Below are 20,486 nucleotides of genomic sequence, written 5' to 3'. Positions count from 1 at the left end.
TCAAAAAGTTCATGTCCGACCTTTCTGATTGACTCGATCCACTGTGCGGCGAAGGTGGATGAGACATTAAGCGCAAATGACTCTTCTCTGCCTTACAATTCCACTCCGAACTAAAATTTATTGGCCCTCATCATCGGATACAGTTTCTGCATCATAAACAAATAATGTTTATGCCGTTGTATATGTACATACTATCTCAAACAAGCAGCTCATAAACGCGCTTTCTCACCTAAACCTTTTTATAACCTCCTTGTTAAATGAACCATAAATTACATAACTGATGGATAGGTACATCTAAACGTACTCTCCGGGTGTGCGAATTGCATCCACAAAAATTGAAGGCACTCCGTCCTTTCTCCATTCGTATCTCGTTGCACTAATCGATTCTTACAATTAAACTTTGCACTCATCGTGATTTTGAGCCTTTTTCCTTTCGAAAGAACTCATGTTTTTGATCCAGCCAAAGTTTGCACAGACGAATTAAAAAATTACCTTCGTTTCATGAATTTCTTTTCCTTAATAAAATACGAATTTATAAAGAAATTTGTGAACAGTTTTCCATAAAAATTGTTTGGATAATTTTTTTAACAATTCAATCTAAAATATTTGAAAATTTCAAGGAAAAATATACATAACTTTCCTCCAAAATAAATGTTTTAGGCTAAATTTGGCAACATGTTCATACGGCGCACAGTAGATTGAGTCAATTAGGGAGGTCGGTCATGCAATTTTTGACTAAACCTGCAAATTTTGATGTTTATTTCGTCGATTTTCAAATTTTGAGGGGTGCTACTAGTAGAAAATTCCTCGAGGAAACCAGTGGAACCACTTTTAGACCTTCAAAGTTTTGTATACACGGAGTTATGAGTTTTTAACGTTTCCAAACTTTGTACGACCTCTTCTTATTGACTCGATCCACCGTGCGGCGTTTTCCTCAGCACGGCAGTAATCTGCCGAAGAAGAACCTTGTATGAGAAGTATGAGCCTTCAGACGTTGCCAAGTTTCCTCCGATAAAAACCGAATTTACTAGGAAAATTGTGATCATTATTTTTCAAAATTTTCAGACCATTTTGTACGCAATCTAATCTAAAATATCTGAAAATGTCAAAGGAACGTGTGCACGAATGTCGTCAAAAATACGTGTTTTATCACGGGAAATTTGGCAACTCTCGAATGTTTTTACGGCGTTTTTCCTTAGCAAGCCAGTAATGTTCCCAGGTGCGCGGCGGCGGTAAGTCGCGCAACCGAGGACGCGAACACAGGGGCGCAGTTTATGACGGGCAAAACACGGTTTGTATTCATGACTGTCTTCCTCGTCATAAAGCTGATGAAGACAGGAACGTGTTCCCCGTCAAATCCCACCCTCATCCCTTGTTTTATCTACATTGCCACCTTCACCAAGGGTTACGCCAGCGCGCTCTCTCCTCCGGTCTCATGTAAATTTCCTTGTTGTGTTTTTCCTGGAACTCGTCTTTGCGTCTCTTTGGCGCCCATGGCGAATAATTTCGCCAGACATCGTATCAAGCTTCCTCAGTCGGAGGAGCGTAGCTCAATTTTAAAGTTGAAAAATTTCCCCTTGGTGATTCTTTTTTTTTCACAAATATGACCGAGTAATTTTTGTCGCTACGATTTCGATTAATTATGCCTGTGATCTATGCTGCTGTCTGAGGAAAAACGCCGTATAACTGGCATAATACGGACTGCGTCAAAGCAGAAAGGAACGAAGCCACATCAGCTATTCCCATTTCATCGGGCAAATTAATTTTTCACATGAAAACGGTTGTACGAATTTTTGTGCAAATTTTAGTGAATTTTCTGCATATTCCGAGGCAAATTCCTTGACATTTTAAAAAAGAATTCGCACAAACTTTCTCTTGTAAAAAATTAGATTGTCTAGTTAGATTTGGCAATAGCTGGTGTGGCTTATAGTTCCTTTCTCCTTAACGCGATGCATTTATAGCATGATCTCAACAAGGCGCCAATATGCTCGATTTCAACAGGGCGGCGAAGAGATACAATCTGCCGTGCTAAAGAAGAACACCGTATGAACATTCAAGAGTTGCCAAATTTCCCTTCCTAAAACAAGTATTTTTGACGATATTCATGCACATTTTTAAAAAAAAATTTCAGATTTTTCAGGTTAAATTGCGTACGAAATTGTCTAAAAATGTTGGAAAAAAAATTTCACACTTTTCCCAGTGAATTCGGTTTTATCGAAGGAAATTTGGCAACGTCTGAAAGATCTAACTGCGTTTTTCTTTAGCGTGGCAGTATGCTGCTGTGCTGAGGATAAACGCCGTATGAACCTTCAAACGTTGCCATATTTTCTTTAATAAAAATGTAATTTACCGGGAACATTTTGAATATTTTCCCTCAACATTTTCAGACAATATTGCTCGCAATTTTATCCAGAGTATCTGAAAGTTTCCAGGAAAAATATGCATAAATTATCTAAAAAATACAGGTTTTATTCGCAAAAACTTGGCAACTCTCGAATATTCATAAGGCGTTCTTCTTTAGCATGACAGCATGGGAAAATGAGTGAAATTTTCAATCAAAAATTTCTTGCCGTTTCCGAGTAAAACTGCGTTCTGCGAGTGAAAATTCTACTACATGTATAGATTTCGCACTCTTGGTCGTCACTTCAAAGCGGATGGCTACAGCCGAATTTGAAAAAAAAAAAAAAACTTGCCAAGTGAAGAACTTGTTCAATATTTAATAAGAGGGATGACTGCGGAGTAATTGTCAAAAATTTGGCTGATTTCGCGTATAATTCGCCGTCATAATAAATTAGAAATGCGCCAATCTTTCCTGTTAAAAAGAGGGGCTTGAAGGCCATGGCAGTTTTAGACGCAACGGCACCTGCAAACCTAACAAGGATACTTCACGCATTGCGCAATGCGTGAAGTATCCTACAAACCTGTTAGGTTTGTAGGCACCAATGCGCCTATCGCACTGGCAGCACGCCGCCGCGCCGCGCCATGGCCCCTACAAACCTAAGTGGATACTTCAAGCATTGCGCAATGCGTGAAGTATCCCTGTTAGGTTTGTAGGCGCCAATGCGCGTATCGCGCTGGCAGCACGCCGCGCCACGGCCGCTTCGCTCTATGTTTAGCTCTGATTTTTAAACTCACGGAGTCAGCGTTTTTCAACCTTTGATTTTGAAATGTTTGCTCACTCTGCATGGATTATTCTCATTTCAATTGATGAGGCAAGTATGTATCAATTTTACAACAAAATGTATTTAAAAATGGAGTTACTTTATTATTATTTATCATTATAATTTATCATTTCGCGAGATTGTCGCTCAGAAAATTAGATTTTAAAGGTCCATCTTACTTTGGAGATCATGAGGGAACATTATATCAAGTAATATCGAATTTAGCTGGTTGAATTTGTCCGAAAATTTCACTGAATTTCACTGGTAAAAAAGACCTCTTGGACCAATGCCGCGGTGCATTGACTTAAGAGTGCAGTTTCTTGTCGCCGGATTTAAGAGTCTTGAACTCTTGTTTCAAGCGGATTTTGCATTGATTCAATTCAAAATCCGCTTGAAACAAGAGTCCCGACTCTTAAATCCGGCGACAAGAAACTGCGCTCTTGAACCAAGAGGTTTTTTTTACCAGTGTTTCTGGGCAGCACAAAGAAAACTCAGTAAAATTTTCGGACAGCCTCGTTGAACAATTTCTTTGTGAAAAAAGAAAATATCCGTGGAAATTTTCGCATGGCGCTTGTCATACTTCGGCCGGAAGGTGATGATCTCACCCGACGGGTTTTCCCACTGTGCGTCGCGGCGCTGGGCCCCGCCGTCAGCGTCGGTTGTCGGCGTCGTAATCGGATTATAATGACATGACGTCGCATCGCATCCGTCGGTTCGCGGATCCGCCCGGGTGCGTTGTTCTTCCCAAGATGTTTCCTTCTGTTTTCTTCCTCCGAGCCACGAGTTTTCAGTCCGCTTTGTCCACTCCAATCCGCTGTTTAGCCGTCGGTCGGGTCTCCAATTAGCTCTAAGTGATTTTTTAGCGCACGCTCGCGGGGATTCTGCGATTCGTGTCCGGAGCGGTTTCAGAAGCGGATCCAGCAGTTTGGCAACACCGGATTTCCTCCATTTAAACCTATGCTAAATAATCGATTCTTGTCGGAGCACCTGGCCTCCAAGAATCGATACCTTTCCATAGGTTCAAATGGAGGAAATCCGGTGTTGACATATTGCTGGATCCGCCAATGAGCGATTTCAAGAAATGCGGCGAGAGTCCTGCCGTGCTAAGGAAGAACGCCGTATGAGCCATCAGACGTTGCCAAATTCCCCTTCCTAAAACATGTATTTTTGACGACATTCATGCACATTTTTTTAGAAAGATTTCAGATTTTTTAGATTAAATGCGTACGAAATTGTCTCAAAATTTTGGAAAAAAATATTCACAATTTTCCCAGTGAATTCGATTTTATCGAAGGAAATTTGGCAACGTCAGAAGGATCATGCGACTTTTTTTTTAGCATGGCAGTATGCTGCTGTGCTGAGGAAAAACGCCGTATGAACCCTCAGACGTTGCCAAATTTCCTTGATAAATACAGATTTTGCAGGGAAAATTGTGAATATTTTCCCTCTTATTTCTCACAGAATTTAGTTCGCAATTTCCTCTAACGCTCCTTAAAATGTCAAGAAAAAAGAGTCCATTACTTTCCTTCAAAAATAAACATTTTATCTAGGGAAATTTGGCAACTCTCAAATGTCCATACGGCGTTTTTTCTTAGCAGGGCAGAATAGTGTGGACCTATAGAACTACTCCACCACCTTGTTAATATCGCGTATTGATAACACCACGTTGGCGTCAAAAAATGCAGTGCTTTAACAATGAATCAGCCATTAATTATTTGGACTGCATGTTGCAATTTGGAGCTATAAATTCTGGCTCTTCTGAAAAAACACTTATGTGCATAGGGAAACTAATGGAACATACGTTGTTTTTAAACCGGGCTAGAATTTATAATTCCAAATTGCAAAATATAGTCCATTTAGGGATGGATTTTTACACACGACCGAGAAACTTGATTGAGGAGAGTTGGGTGTGAAAAAAGAATAAATTTTTCATAATTTTTAGACGATTTCGTACGCAATTAATTTAATCAAAATATCTGGAAACTTCAAAGAAAAATGTGCATGAATGTCTTCAAAAATACTTGTTTTATCAAGGGAAATGGCAACTATCGAATGTTCATACGGCGTTCTTCCTTAGATAACGGCAGAGTGGATCTCGTCGCTGTCCTGTCGAGAACAAGCATATTGGTGCCACGCTGAGATCTTGCACTGAAAAAATAATCTCGGTGTATTTACTAAGAAAAGGGTAAAATAACCAAGAATTCAGGGTTCTATTTGATCCCAGTTTTTTCTTGGTAAAATTACCATTGGAAACCATTCGAATTTACCATGGAATTGGTAATTTTACCGGGAAATCTCGGTAAAATTATTGAACTTTCTCGGTAATTTTACTGGACCTTGGTAAAAACGCCAATATTTTTTATCGACTGTGGTAGAATTACCGAGATAAAATGGCAAAGTTACCGGGAATTGATTACCAATAAAAGTGGTATTCTTTTCTGAAAAAAAAACAGTAAATATACCGGTTTTTAGGTAAGCTTACTACTCTGTCTCGGTAAAATTACCAATAATTGGTAAACAAAAAGTGAGATGGTAAAGGTACCAACGGACCTTGGTAAAAACGCCGAGAATTTTTTTTCAGTGTGCTATAAACGGACCGCGTTAAGCAGATAGGAACCAAGCCACATCAGCCAACCGATGACTATCGTGATAGGTGTAATCCTGTAATCGCCGGGGTAGTTGGGCCATCTACCATGGTAATGGACCACTAGACAAGGTACGAATTTAAGCATTCAGATACATGTTTCTTATCCAGAATTTCACGTAAAACACGATTCGCGCAACGAAAATTACTGAAACTAACTCCTAACGGAGATATTAACATTTTCATTTCACATTGGTTACCAGGAATTTGAACTGCCCGCTCACAAGAAACTCAAAGCTCTACGTGAGTCAAATCGCGCACTACAACGGTTTCAGCAAGCCTCTCAATTGAGCAATGCTCATTTCCCACCATGTGTTTTTCAAACTATAAGTAATTTGCTATAGCTGAGCCAAAGCGTCAAGATTGAGGTTGCCAGATTTTTTTATCGCAGAGACGTTCATGATATAACGTTTAGCGCGCGATGTGAAACACGTAGAGCATTGAGTTTTCATGAGCGGATGGTTTCAATTCACGCACCATGAATCATTAAATATCTTTGGAAGGAATTAATTTCGATCATTTTCGTTGTGCGCATCGTGTTTTACGTGAAATTTTGGTTAAGAAACATGTATTAGAATGCTGAAATTCGTACCTTGTCTAGTGGTCCATTGTTGTAACTGACGCACGTAGTCAATTAATTATTGTAGGCTAAAGTTCCTTCTCTGTCGTGTCAGTCACCTGCAACATCACAATCTATGAGAGGTGTGGCAACACCGAATCAAGAGCATGTGTTACGCATGAGTTAGATATTTCCAGCTGAAGCTGCCGGAATAATATCGGTGTCTAACGTTCCCGCGTCTTAGCTCGAGGTGACGGATAGAGTAAAAAAAAAAAAAAAATTACGGGAGAATAAAAACAAGAAAATTATGAAAAAGACTCGCGGAGAAAAGCGGAAACGAGGGGGATTGTTTTCGAGGCTTACCCGAGGAATAGGACAGGGTTTAGAGCGCAAAGTAAAAAATAGGGAAAAAGAAAGGAGAGTTAATGCAAGTCGGCCATTTACAGTTCATTAATTATAATTCACGCCGGTGCGAAGGGTGATCCTGTTGCCAACTTGGCTGGTAATGGTTTCTTGAAAGCCCCGTCCATCGTTCAACATTCTTTGTTAGAACGATTTTTTTTTTTTTTTTTTTTTTTTTTTTTTTGTAATTAAAGTGAAGTAGATTACAACACACTTTCAGACCTTACGGGTATTTAAAAATTTAAACTTAACATATAACAGACAGTATTAGAAATAACCACCAGTAATAAACCACTTTAAGCAGATAAAGCATGTACAAAAATTGGTAGAAAAAAAAAAAAAATTGAAGTGTGTTGGAACGACTGTCAAATAAAACACTTTAATTTTTTAACACTCTCTCATTTTTTTTAAAGCTCTTACAAAAAAAAACTCATAGATAGGCTTTTCTAAACTGCTCCTCAAAGTGATACTCACAAGAAGTGGTAAAATTCAAGGAAATAATTGTTAAAAATAAACTCTAAAGAAATATAATGTATTTTCAGAACATTTAAAATGTTTGAAAAGTTTTAAAACTTAAATTTTTTTCTTTTTTCAAACAAATGAAAATTTACATAAAATTTGACCGTGACTATATTTTACCTAAGAACATCCAAGAGAAATTGTTTAAACATAATTTTTGAACATTTTTCGAGAGTACCTATTTGAAAAGCGTTTTTCTCTAGTTGTTCTTACATGTGTACCCGCATTTAAAACTATGGTAGGTAATCTAAGTAAATGATTCGATAATTGGATGATGAATTTTATTATTATTTGAAATTTAACCATTTAGAAGCCTCAGGTGTATCAGCAAGGACAAAGTTACTTGGAAACAGGCGCACATATACCATAAATAAACAATAAAAAATCTGGAAACATACTACCTTGAAAATGGTCTCTCAATTATTCGGCTTTTGACTCCTTCAACAACGTCGGAAGGTTAACGTGGTGTGAACAAAATCTTTAGTGCGTTATTTTTAACGAATTTCCGACAATGATCTTGCAACAACGGGGAATTCTCATTTGTTGCATTAATCTTCAGTGAGCGCTGATGAAAAGCTTTCAGTGGCATGGCGTGCTTTGCGATGTATCGATCGATATACCCTTTAGGTCTATGGAAAAGGATCGATAAACAGGGTGTCCGTAACGAACACCTTAATAATCGATATTTTACCACAGCTTCAGATGGGGAAAATATCGATAATCGATCATTCACGTCTCGCCACTGAGAGTTTTGGGTTCTTTCAACGAGAAATCGTTGTGTGCAGAGACTTTGCAACGTTGTAGCTTAAAACAGAAGTTTTAGCGCTTTTGGCGGCGTGAAACACAAAGATGATTTAGAACGTTTGTCGCAGATGGGGGTTGGAGAAAGAAACGCTCGGTTCAAACAACTGAACTTTTCGAGCATGCTGCCGCTCTAAAGAAGAACGCCGTATGAACATTCGAGAGTTGCCAAATTTCTCTTGATGAAACATGTATTTTTGACGTCACTCATGCACATTTTTCTGTGAAATTTTCAGATATTTTAGATTGAATTGCGTCCGAAATTGTCTGAAACTTTTAGAAAAAAAATATTCATAATTTTCCCTGCAAATTCGGTATTTATCGAGGGAACTTTGGCAACGTCTAATGGCTCAAATGGCGTTCTTCCCTAGCACGGCAGTGCGACCCTCTGCGATTTTGGTCTTACTGTTTGTTTGTTTGTGTTTGTTTGTTCATGAGGACTCATCGGTGCATTTTGAATATATTCGAAGCCTATACTCAATAATTGACAAAGGTGACTATAGTGGATACCTATACTCAATAATGGACCACTAGACAAGGTACGAATGGGTCACTAAACCATGAACGAATTTTGACTTGCGAATATAGTTTTCTGAAGGAAAATGACGCGTAGAACACGATACGCTCATTAAAAACGGGAACAAGTAACACAATAACCGAGAAATGCGTAGTTCAAATCTCTCAACTTATACGCAAATTTAAAACGCCCCGGTTTCGCGCCGCGCCGAATGATGTCATCCGGCACCAATCAGAAGCGGGCAAGGGTTTCCACGACTTCCGTCAAATGTCTATCTACTCTTCGTATATGAAAACAATACTAAAGTCGAAATTGTATCTTTTGAATTCAAGACTTGAATCTCATTCATATGTTAGCTGTAATAAACGAGCAACAATTCCACATTGAAACACGTTTTATTTAAACAAACATCAGAGGAAAATGAGAGAAGATTGCGATATGACTACCGCAGTGCGTCAACACCGTCAGTTTCCCGCCATTCGGGTGCGTTTGAAATGTCTTGCAGTTTTTAGATTTTTCAAAAGCGGGTTTCTCCGCGATTTCGGCTCCATAAAAATGGGGAAAAATCACCACGTTATCTACTCACATTGTATTTTCAGAATATTCAATAAAATAAACAAGGTTTGGTGACCCATTTAAGCAATCTGATACATGTTTCTTAACCAGAATTTCACGTAGAACACGATTAGTGCAACGAATATTACTAAAACTAACTCCTAACGAAGATATCAACGTTTTTAAATTACATTGGTTACGAGGAGTTTGAACTGTCCGCTCACAAGAAACTCAAAGCTCTACGAGAGTCAAATCGCGCACTACAACGGTTTCAGCAAGCTTCTCAATCGAGCAATGTTCATTTCCCACCATATGTTGTTCAAACTATAAGCAATTTGCTATAGCTGAATCAAAGCGTCAAAATTGAGGTTGCCAGATTTTTAAATCGCAGATACTGTCATGATAAACGTTTAGCGCGCGATGTGAATCACCCAGAGCAATGAGTTTTCATGAGCGGGTGGTTTGAATTTACGCATCAAGAATAATTAGATATCTTCGTAAGGAGTTGATTTCGCGTGTTTTACGTGAAATTTTGGTTAAGAAACATGGATCAGAATGCTGAAATTCGTACCTTGTCTAGTGGTCCATTGATACCTTGTGGGAAGAAACACATTTTTAACAAAAAAACCTTCCTTAATCACGGCTATTCCTCTCTATTCTAATAAAATCATTTTTAGGACGCTCGATGAACGAGGTGAGGAAGGGGAGTAAGATGATCCATGGCCTGAAGTTAGAAGTCCGTAAGTGGGAAAATTCTAATAAAATAATTTTCAAGACGCTCGATGGACGGGGTGAGGAAGGGGAGTAAGAAGAGTAAGAAGCGACCTTCAAAGGTCCCTTCTCGGATCTTTGGTACGCGCAGCGCCCGGGCCCCCGGGGGTTGGGCCGCGTAGCGGCCAGGGGGCGGACTCCCTAATAAACAATACAAGGAATCCTAAGGAAAGGAGTTTTTTAAGGAACGACTATCAATACGGTACACAAAATATTCCTGATAAGGAATGAGCCCATAAGACTCATATTCCATGAAACTTCATGAGACAGGAATGCTTTCGTACTTATCGCACATCGTAAAAAACACTGAATGCATTTTCAAGAAGAGCGCGAGTGACTGCCGCTTTTAGTTTCTACAACAGTGCACTCTTGAGCAAAGTAAAAATGAAAGCCAGAGATAAAAGCATTTCACCGAAGATTCATTTTGATTTTAATGCAATTTCCGCCGTGGATGGCGTCGAAATGCGACACGGCGTCGAATGACGGATAATCTGATGAAATGGGTCACTCCCCGCATTTTGCCGAGAACTCGGGTCTCTTTAGATGTAATTGAAATCGGCGAGGCACTTTCTTTTACGCTTCCAGATTTTGACAATAACTGGAGAGACGAAACCACCTTGGCAATTTGTGAGATGGATCGAACCAAATATAAAATGAGAGGAAGGTAAATATTCCAATCTCACCTGTTGGATTATTTACATTTTTTTATTATTTTATTTTCTTATTTTCACATTGTTAAGATGAGTACAGATTTCGTTATTTTCAAACGTCTCCAGTTTGAGGAGGGTTATCTGTAAATAATTCAACTCTCAACCGATTTTTCCATTTCCACACCAGTTTTCTATTTTGAATGGGCCTGTTGCATGCAAGAGATACAGCCGCGCGAATAGACTTTTTAGAGGTTACATGACACGATAATTACGATGGTCACATTAAAAAAGTCTGAAATACACTCCTTACTGCGCAATTTGCGTTGTTAGGAACGCGCTTTTTCAAATTTCCCGCGTCTGGGGGCAGTTTTCTAATCACCGGAAACGAGCAAACAGCGGGCTCGGTGATTTCCGGAAGATGCCGAGTCGTTGTTGTTATTTTTTCCTTCAGTTTGTTCACAAACCCAACGTGATCTCTTATAGTGGTCCATATACACTTTATGCGGTCACCAAATCGATCAACTTTTAAATATCCAACGCAATCCTTCTACATTTCATTTCACGATATCACGAGCTCCGATTTTTAGGTTATGTTGTCAGTTTTAGTTGACCGGAAATAGCCGCAAGTTGCCGTTAATTGTTTCCGTTAGAAAACTGCCCCCAGACGCGGGAAATTTGAAAAAGCGCGCTCCTAACAACGCAAATTGCGCAGTAAGGAGTGTATTTCAGACTTTTTTAATGTGACCATCGTAATTTTCATGTCATTTAACCTCTTAAAAGTCTATTCGCACGGCTGTATCTCTTGCATGCAACAGGCCCATTACCTCATTGATCCCTAAAAGGCTGTGCCCTCCGGCCGTTTTGCGGCCCAACCCCCGCAGGATGTATTCGAATGCTTCAGTTTGTATTCTTTCTGCGGCCTGATTATTGAAATTGATAGACTAAGTTATAGACAATGAAGACATAGGGGTATGGACTTATGGAGCGATCCTATTGGTTGAAATGTGTGGTTCTTATAGACTAAGGGAGAAAATGATGGACTAACTGTCGGGTTTCTCGTGGATTGCCGTTGTTACTTATTAGTCTATTACCTTCTGCCTTTGTCCATTGCAACCACCAGCTTCCACCAATAGGTTCCCTCCATATCCCTTTTGTCATCTTCGTCTATAGCCTTGTCTACCAATTTCAATAATCAACCCGCTGGTGGTCCATTTGAAGCTTTTCAACAAAGCGAAGAAAACGAGTTTCCTTTTTTTCTCGCATTCTCAATTGTGGAGTACACAGCCGTGCTAAGGATAAACGCCGTATGAACCCTCGGATGTTGCCAAATTCCCTTTGATCAAACACGAATTTTCCTTCCAATTTTTCAGATAATTCTGTTCGCAATCAAACCTGAAGTTACTGAAAATTTCTAGGAATAATATTCATTACTTTTCTCAAAAATATACATTTTATCGAAGGAAATTTGGCAACTCTCGAATGTTCATACGGCGTTATTCCTCAGCAAGGCAGTATACGTGAGTTGGAAAATAATCGGTTAAATTATTCCAAGAAGCGGAAACCAAAAGTCTCAACCGACAACACCGGATCGGCGAGAGATCTTTTAAATGAATTTCCCGGACCGAGAAGCAGAACCCAATCTAGCCACCCGGGCAGACGCTTATTATTCTTTAACGCGCTGAAAATATCAATCGAATAAGTGCAATCATTTACGACTTTATTATCTCCCATCGCCACCCAGTGGATCGAGTCAATGAGAGGTCGGACCAAATTTGGAAACTTCAAACGCTTATAATTCCGTGTATTCAAAACATTGAGGTTCTAAAAGTGGTTTCATTGGTTTTTTCGTGCAATTTTCTTCCAGAGCACCCCTTGAAGTGTAAAATGTTATGATTTAAGCACAAAAATTTGCAGTTTTAATAAAAAATCAGGATGATCTAACACCTAAACATTCGCATAATAGTAGGTACTGTAATATAAGTAATGTTAGAATAAGGCTTACCAAATCAGAAAGCTATATTAATTTCTCTGCTACACGATTTTTCAATTCCCTCCCGCTTTCACTAAAACTATCGTTTAAAAATGACTATCCAAATGTATTCCTTAAACTTCATAAAAAAATCTGCCAAGAGGAAGCGTTCTACCACATAAATGAGTTTCTAGGTGATATAGCTAAATATAGAGATGTCAGATGGTAGATTGTTTCTGAGCAATTTCTGAATATAGCTGTTAAATACTCAGCAATTGAAAACTAACATATTTTTTATTTAAATTTGATTGACAAGTGTTGAAATTAAGTTTTTTGAGTTACAAACCACATTTGACACGTACCATACGCTAAAGCTCAGCTTCTGCATGTACTTAATCGGAAAATAAATAAATTAATTCCATGTCCGACCTCTCTAATTGACTCGATCCACTGTGCGCCAATTCTGCCCGCCCGGCCAATAATATCCTCACGGGCTGGAGTGTCCCGGAATCGGAAGCCAATTCCTTTTGCGATCCCAACGCTCGGCACCCTTATCAGTATTTACGATGTCCATTAAATTAACTCAATTTTTTCAACGGCTTTCGCCATACTGCCGAGCCTTGCGTGCTTAACTACTGGTGGAGTCAGTCCATTAGGCCATCTTCCGTAGCTCGAGTTAATCGAATTTTCCACGTATAATATTCATATCTCTGTAGGACACGTAAACCAGATATGAAAGGTGAAGAGTGGAAATTGAACACGAAGAAAGAAACGGCTACTCAGTCACAATGTCGCACAGCGGGCTGATTGTTGAACTTGATAGACAAAGCGATGGACAAAAACGACGTGAGGCGAATGGAGCGATCCTATATTGGTTGAAATGGGTGGTTCTCATAAACTAAGAGAAGAAAATGATGGACTAACTAAAAGGTCTCTCAAGGGTTGCCGATAGTTCGTCTATTGCCTACTTCCTTTGTCCATTGCAACCACTCGCTTCCATCAATAGGATCCCTCTATACCCTTTCTATTATCTTTGTCTATAGCTTTGTCTATCAATTTCAATCGTCAGCCTTTATGGGAAACCATAGGCGGATCCTTGGGAGGTGGCTCATAGGAGGCGCATGCCCCCCTCCCTCCCCGTTCACCCGTAACAAAGAGGAAGAGAAAAGGGAAGAAAGGAAGAAGGCAGGAACTCAGGGTAGAAGAAGTAAGGGCGCTTATATTCATGACGAAATTGATTCTAAGTGTACATTACATGCTTTAAAATTTTGACAATTTTTGGGGGATATTCCCCCATTAGAACCCCCTTCCGTCCTGCCCCCGTTCACTCGAAAAAGAGAGAAAGAGAAAAGGGAAGAAAGAAAGAAAGAAAGAAGGAAGGAACAGAGGAAAGAAGAAGAAAGGGCGCTTATAATCATGACAAGAAATTGACTCAAACTGTTACATGCTTTACAATTTTGAAATTTTTTTGGGGTATCCCCCCTGAGCCCCCTTCCGTCCCCTCTCCTTTCGAAGGGTCCGGATACGCCTATGGGCAAAACTTGAAATGCCCAGGAGAGACAGAAAGAAAAGCTAGACATCGGATACCGTACATTGGCACCCTACGTTTGACAACGGCGCTGCGAGTAAAACTTTACGACGCCGGCCTCTTATCATTCCGCGCGCCAGCTTCACGGTGCAGCCTGCTAGCCCGGGCAACTATGGAAGGGGGGGGGGGATCAGTCCGGGTTTTTTTTCGGGGGTTCGAGCGTCCGGTCACCCGGCGGCGGCGGGGGGAGGGGGGGGTGCTCGTGTAATCGCTGATTAGCCGCGGGACCCCGGTCGGGCATCAAAGTGAAGAGCAAGCACTCTTCCAGAATTGATGAAAAAGGGTGAGCTCCGCATTTTATGGCTTGTATTTACTCGCCCCCCTCTCCACTCCAGTGCTGCCGCGCTAAGGATAAACGCCTTATGAACCTCTAAGCGTTGCCAAGTTTCCTTCGATAAAGCGAGAATTTCCTGGTGAACTTGTGAATATTTTCCTTCCCATTTTGCAGGTAATTTTGTTCGCCATGGATCGTATTCCATACTGGTTCGATGTATCGTTTGGCTCAAAACAATAGACCATAACCTCAAATAAAAATTTTCGGATTCAAGTTGGAAAAGGCTTAAAATAAAAGAGTTCCTTACAATTTCACTATTCATTATTGCCATTTGGTACTAAAAAAAAAAAAAAAAAAAAAAAAAAAAATCTATCACAAAAGACCCGTTCCCTCAGAGAGGCTAAGGAAAAATGCCTTATGAACATCGAAGCGTTGCCAAGTTTCCTCTGATAAAACAAAGATTTCCTGGTGAACTTATGAATATTTTCCTTCCCATTTTGCAGGTACTTTTCCTTTACTTTCGAGGCTATGTTTACATGTTGCATCAATCGATATCGCTACAATCTCACCTGTTTGATGTATCGAGTACGATCCATTTCACCTAAAGTTCCAAGAGAAAGCGTTCATTTAACTTTTCTCAAAAATAAACATTTTATCGAAGGAAATTTGGCAACTCTCTATACTGTTCATACGACGTTCTCTTCAGCGCGGCAGAGTGGCGGAGCGCACATCATCGGCTATTGATGTTTTTTCTTCCATTTGAATCTGTGGTGAAAAATCGATTATTCAATGATCAATCCTTTTTCGTAAGTTAAAATGGCAGATTAATCGATTCATTGCAAAACACGACAACCGCGTCGGCTACTGATGTCGTTTTTGAATCTATGGTATAGAATCGATTAGCCTGGTATAACTTGATGATCAATTTTTTTCCATATGTTTAAACGGCAGATTAATCGATTCATCGAAAAGCACTTCCACCGAGTCGGCTATTGATGTTGTCCCATTTGAATCGACGGTGAAGAATCGATTGATCAATGATCGATTCTTTTTCATATGTTTAAATGATAGATTAAACGACCCATTGCAGGGCACGACCTCCACTGCTTCGGCTACAGATGTTGTCTCATTTGAATCTATGGTAAAGAATCGATTAGCATGGTCTAACTTATTGATGATCGATTCTTTTCCATATGTTTAGATGTCAGATTAATCGATTTATCGAAAAGCATGACCACTGCGTTGGCTCTCTCTTATCTAGGCTTAAGTTCGAGCTTTAAAACCTTTCCCTTTGACCGGCGATTGGGGCACGAGTTAGGTTTATAACCGGCGGTGAGGCTGTCAACTTGAACTTCGTCGCTAATTCGGGAATACGTCGAGGAGAAAGATGATGTTCGACTCAAATAGTAACTACAAATCGATGCTGACATTAAAAACAAGCGAGAAGCTCTAATACTTAGGAATTTCTCGTAGAAAGCAGTCAGCGCAGCGGTCAGCGAAGTTTGGAAGTTGAAAGTTTTGAATTTCGTATTCTAAGCTCTCTAAAGGAAGATGCTGAATTAATTGACGACGAAAGTTACTAAATATTAAGAGTATACGTCTTTCAGCATAAGGGTAATCAAGGTTTAGGAAGCATGCGAATTTTTACAAACCTCGAGTAAAAGAGCAGCAGAGAAAAATGTTCGGATGGGGAAGTATGCTCATTATATTTCCGTTGATGAAATTTGAGATTGTTTCACTATTTTCAGAGCAGTAAATTTCAGAAGAGCCGTATCCTCCTTGCATGTTCGCAGGAGCGTAACCCTATTACAAAGTTGCAAAATTGAATCAAACAATTCAATTTTTAAAAAGAATATAGTATTGCAATTTTGGTCCAAAATGTATCCAATGTTTGCTTTTCAAAGAATTCAAAGAAAAATCGGTGGAATTGTCAGTTATAAATGCCTAAGAGTCTCCTAGTAAAATTCTGTCAATCTTTAGATACCAAAATCAAACGAAAATAGCCATGAATGTTCATAGATGAGCGTTTTTCCGCAAAAATGAGTAAATTTATGAAAGACTAAGTCAAACAGTCAAGTCACGTCGACTGCACTGCGCTTGGCGCAATGCGAGAAGTATTCATCCAGTCTTGTAGGCGCCGACCGCACTGACTGGCGCAATGCGTGAAGTATTCCCGCCGTCCTGTAGGCGCCGATATGCGTTCTACGCCGACTGCGCTGTGTTTGGCGCGATTATTCGAACTTTCGATAGAATAATTTTCAGACAATTTCGTACGCAATTCAATCGAAAATATCTGAAAATTTCACCAAAAAATGTGCATGAGTGTCGTCAAAAATACATGTTTTATACGGGGCAATTTGGCAACTCTCGAATGCTCTTACGGCGTTCCTCCTCAGTATGGTAGTATATACTGCCGTGCTGAAGAAGAACGCCGTTTCAGCCATCAGACGTTGCTAAATTCCCGTCGATAAATACCGAATTTGCAGGAAAAATTATGAATTTTTTTTCTAAAATTTTCAGACGATTTCGTACGCAATTTATTCTAAAATATCTGATAAAACCAAGAGAAAATATGCACGAATGTTGTCAAAAATACATGTTTTATTATGAGAAATTTGGCGACTTTCGAATGTTCATACGGCGTTTTCCCTTAGCACGCGCGGCAGTATGGTAGTATGGTAGTATAGTAGTAAAGTATTGTGGCAACATCGTTGTGTAAGTATAAGTGTTATGACAGTTAGCCCGTGAAACAAAGGTTTAATCCCGGCGACGCGTCCGGCACGGGTGCTGAGGACAGCGCTATTCCAACTGAAAAGGGCCGGTTCAAGGGCCGGCGGCATCCGCACGGGAAGGGGGGGGGGGGGGTCGGGCTATTGCCTCTTCAGCAACCTGACACCCTTCCCGCCGCTCGCGCCGTGCCTTTTCACACCTCGACTCCGTGAGCGTTTAAGTCGAGCGGATTGCGCGAATAGACGCTATTAGTGGCGACGTCATCATAGGGGTTCTCCATTATATCGAATTGGATCCAAACAATAACATTGGCATAACCTCTTTCAATGCTACCAGTGCGAAAAAATCGATATATATCGCTTTTCTGTGACGTTGCACTAATAGCGTCTATTAGTGCGGGGTCCCTTCAGCAGGGTTCTCGGCCTTCGATGGTCCTCGATGGGCCTCTTAATGAGCTAATCACCGACGATGACTTCCTTGAAATTGGATTCTCCTTATTGGTCGGAAAGTATGCACTGCCGAAGTCGAATTAGAGTACCTATACTGCTGAGCTAAGGAAAAACGCCGTATGAGCCTTCAGGCGTTGCCAAGTTTCCTTTGGAAAAACCGAAATTACTGGGAACTTTTGCGAATATTTTTTTCCAAAATTTTTAGACAGTTTCGTTAGCAATTAATATGAAATATCTGAAAATGTATCAGATCAAGGAATAATGTGTTTGAATGTCATCAATAATACATATTTTATCGAAAGAAATTTTCCAACCCTCGAATATTCATACGGCGTTCTTCCTTAGCACGGCAGTAAATAGGGAGAGAACGGTCATGTCGAAATATGGAACTTTTGGGGCCCAAACTGGCAGCCAACCCTCTAACACAAAAAATTTCACTGCCACCTACAGATTTCAATATCAAACTAAGACGTCGAAGAATTTTTATTAATTACCATTCTTACGCAGAAATGAGTATGGGTAAATGTATGCAAGTGCGCTGATACATATGCAAATAATTTACATCATCTCATACCTTTTATTGTGTTTCAGGTGAGGCTCTTTTTTACATTGTCTCTACACTTTAATTGGCTCAAGACCATCGTTGCCATATTGCAAATGTAAGTGCTCAAATGTGTCATCTCCTTGATATTTCAGCAATGCGAAATAAGTCTTATTCTTGGGCTACAGTAAATGCCTGAGCGTAAGACATGGAGGGAAGGGCTCAAGGGAAAAATTAAATCTTTTCCACAAAAAACACTTGAAGAAAGGATGCCGATTTAACATTTTGGAGGTAAAAAAAGTGCAATAACTCACAAACCGCTGAATTAACTACAGCAGTTAGTTTTACATCTTGACATTGCTAAAGTAACTAGTGCAGCGGTTAATTTGCCGTTTCGTGAGTTTTCGCACACTTTTTAGCGGCTCTGGTGCTTGCACTAGAGCTGCTATTCCGGACGGTCCCAGCTGGGGAGTATCAATGCAGCATGTTACATTGTAGAGACCGCGCGTTGGTTGATGGGAATCGGCGCCATTTTCGGCTATGTTCCTTGTCATGACTTTATTTTATTGCATACTGTTTTATTGTTAGTCAATGCTATGTTGTGTATTGTATTTTTGGAATCATGGTGATACAGTCAACAATTCAAAACTTGTTTGTGCTTTTATCTCGTGATGGAAAAAATGTACTTTACGTTCAAAATTTGAAAATTTGAATTTTAAAGTTTTCGCGGTTAAGGAAGCTTTAACCACTGGGTTGGAGCTTCCTAGTCATATTACTTGATATCAGCTGATAGCAAACAAAGGTTACCAGGGAAACCGTAAACGTCTAACAACTATCGTGGCCATTGGGGCGATTCGACAGTTTGAATCGTTTTCGTTGATTGAATCGACAGTTGTCGGATTGTACATCAATGACAAAATGTGTCTAGGCCCTCATTCTTGACTACAACTACTGCCCCCAGAGCCGCTCTCCGACGCCAATGCGTTGGAGCTTCCTGCTTGTTTTATATCCAGAATGTTAAATCAGCATCCTTTTTTTTCGGGGATAGTTTTCATTATCTCTCTCAAATTGTGGATTGCATGCTTCAACCGTGTATCAGGTATTAATTGGTGACCGAAGGCAGTATCTATGCATATATTACGATACTTATTTGCAGAAATTGGTCCAAATTTTGTACATTCATAGTCAAATTGTTATCGGTTGATAATGACCAACTAATGATGCTTGATGAGTGTTGAATGGTTTAATGGAATTCCGGCATCAGGGAAAATGCATCCCATTTGAACTGCGATGTTTTACATATTGATCATGTTGGCAACGCATTTTTATGAGGAAATTATCATGACGATCGCGCAGTTTTCCTATCAAACTGCTCATTTTGCCGCATTCATAAAAGTCACAACGAACATGGATTTTAATTAAATGTGTGCATATATTTTAATCGTGCAACAACGAACAAAAATTCCGGGCGTAAACGGACGCTTATTTGCTCACAATAAGTTTTGTCGCTGCTATCTGGCAATTAAACTTTGAGCACCGCGCTCTCCAACTCAACTGAGGACAACTGAACCGTTTACATGTAACTTACTACGATATGCACGCCCTTGATGCTCTAAAAATTAGATTCTACGATCGCTAAGCGTCAAATATATATTCATTTTTTAATGCCTACCGTTAAAATTCATCCAGCAAAACAGGATGCTGTTTCCGTTTAGAAAATTGAAAACAGATTCTGCTCAAACTAGTTTTAATATGGGAATTATGTAGTGATTGAATGCAATTCTTAACAGGTTGTTCTAACTTCTAAGTATGGAGGTCTAGCACTCTACCATTTCGCCTTCAATTTTGTAGGTAGGCCAGAAACCACATTTTCAGGGGTAATTTTCTATTCGTGAATTTGTGTCTGTTGTCGTTTATACCTATTGTTGCACGCTATTGTTTACTCTTATAAAATGAAAAAATAAATAAATATATAATTTAAAAAAAGTAAGTTTTGCTCCAGGCTCGGACCCGTCATAGGTTTTCTGTTTTCAAAATCAGGGTGTCTACCGGTCCTCAAAAGTCCCCAATGTCCCCGATTATCCCCGATTATTCCCGATTTTGGAGGGGTGTCCCCGATATCCCCGAAAGTCCCCAATTTTCTTGTTCAGGTCCCCAAAAATGACAAAAATCGTCCTAAACACCGGCATTTTCAAATTTCCCACCAGCCGCGGCGGCGCAGTGTAACCAGGAATAAAAAACTGAAGTGTTGCTTAGTTTTTCGTATGTTTCCATCGGTTTAACATGACTTGTAAAATTAGTCGTACAAAATACGCCTTTTAATGCTCTAACTAGCTCCCTTTCTCTTACTATTTTG

General features: G+C 39.8%; 1 protein-coding gene across 1 annotated transcript in view; it reads left to right on the top strand.

The window, feature by feature from the left end:
* Csgalnact (Chondroitin sulfate N-acetylgalactosaminyltransferase) overlaps window positions 1-20,486 on the top strand; it is a 183,979-nt gene that overhangs the window by 38,430 nt on the left and 125,063 nt on the right. The gene's annotated exons all lie outside the window — the stretch shown is intronic.

Source organism: Bemisia tabaci, chromosome 9 (assembly GCF_918797505.1).
Source record: "Bemisia tabaci chromosome 9, PGI_BMITA_v3".
NCBI lineage: Eukaryota > Metazoa > Arthropoda > Insecta > Hemiptera > Aleyrodidae > Bemisia > Bemisia tabaci.
The sequence above is the reverse complement of the archived record's forward strand: the minus strand, read 5'-3'. Positions and strand labels throughout refer to the sequence as shown.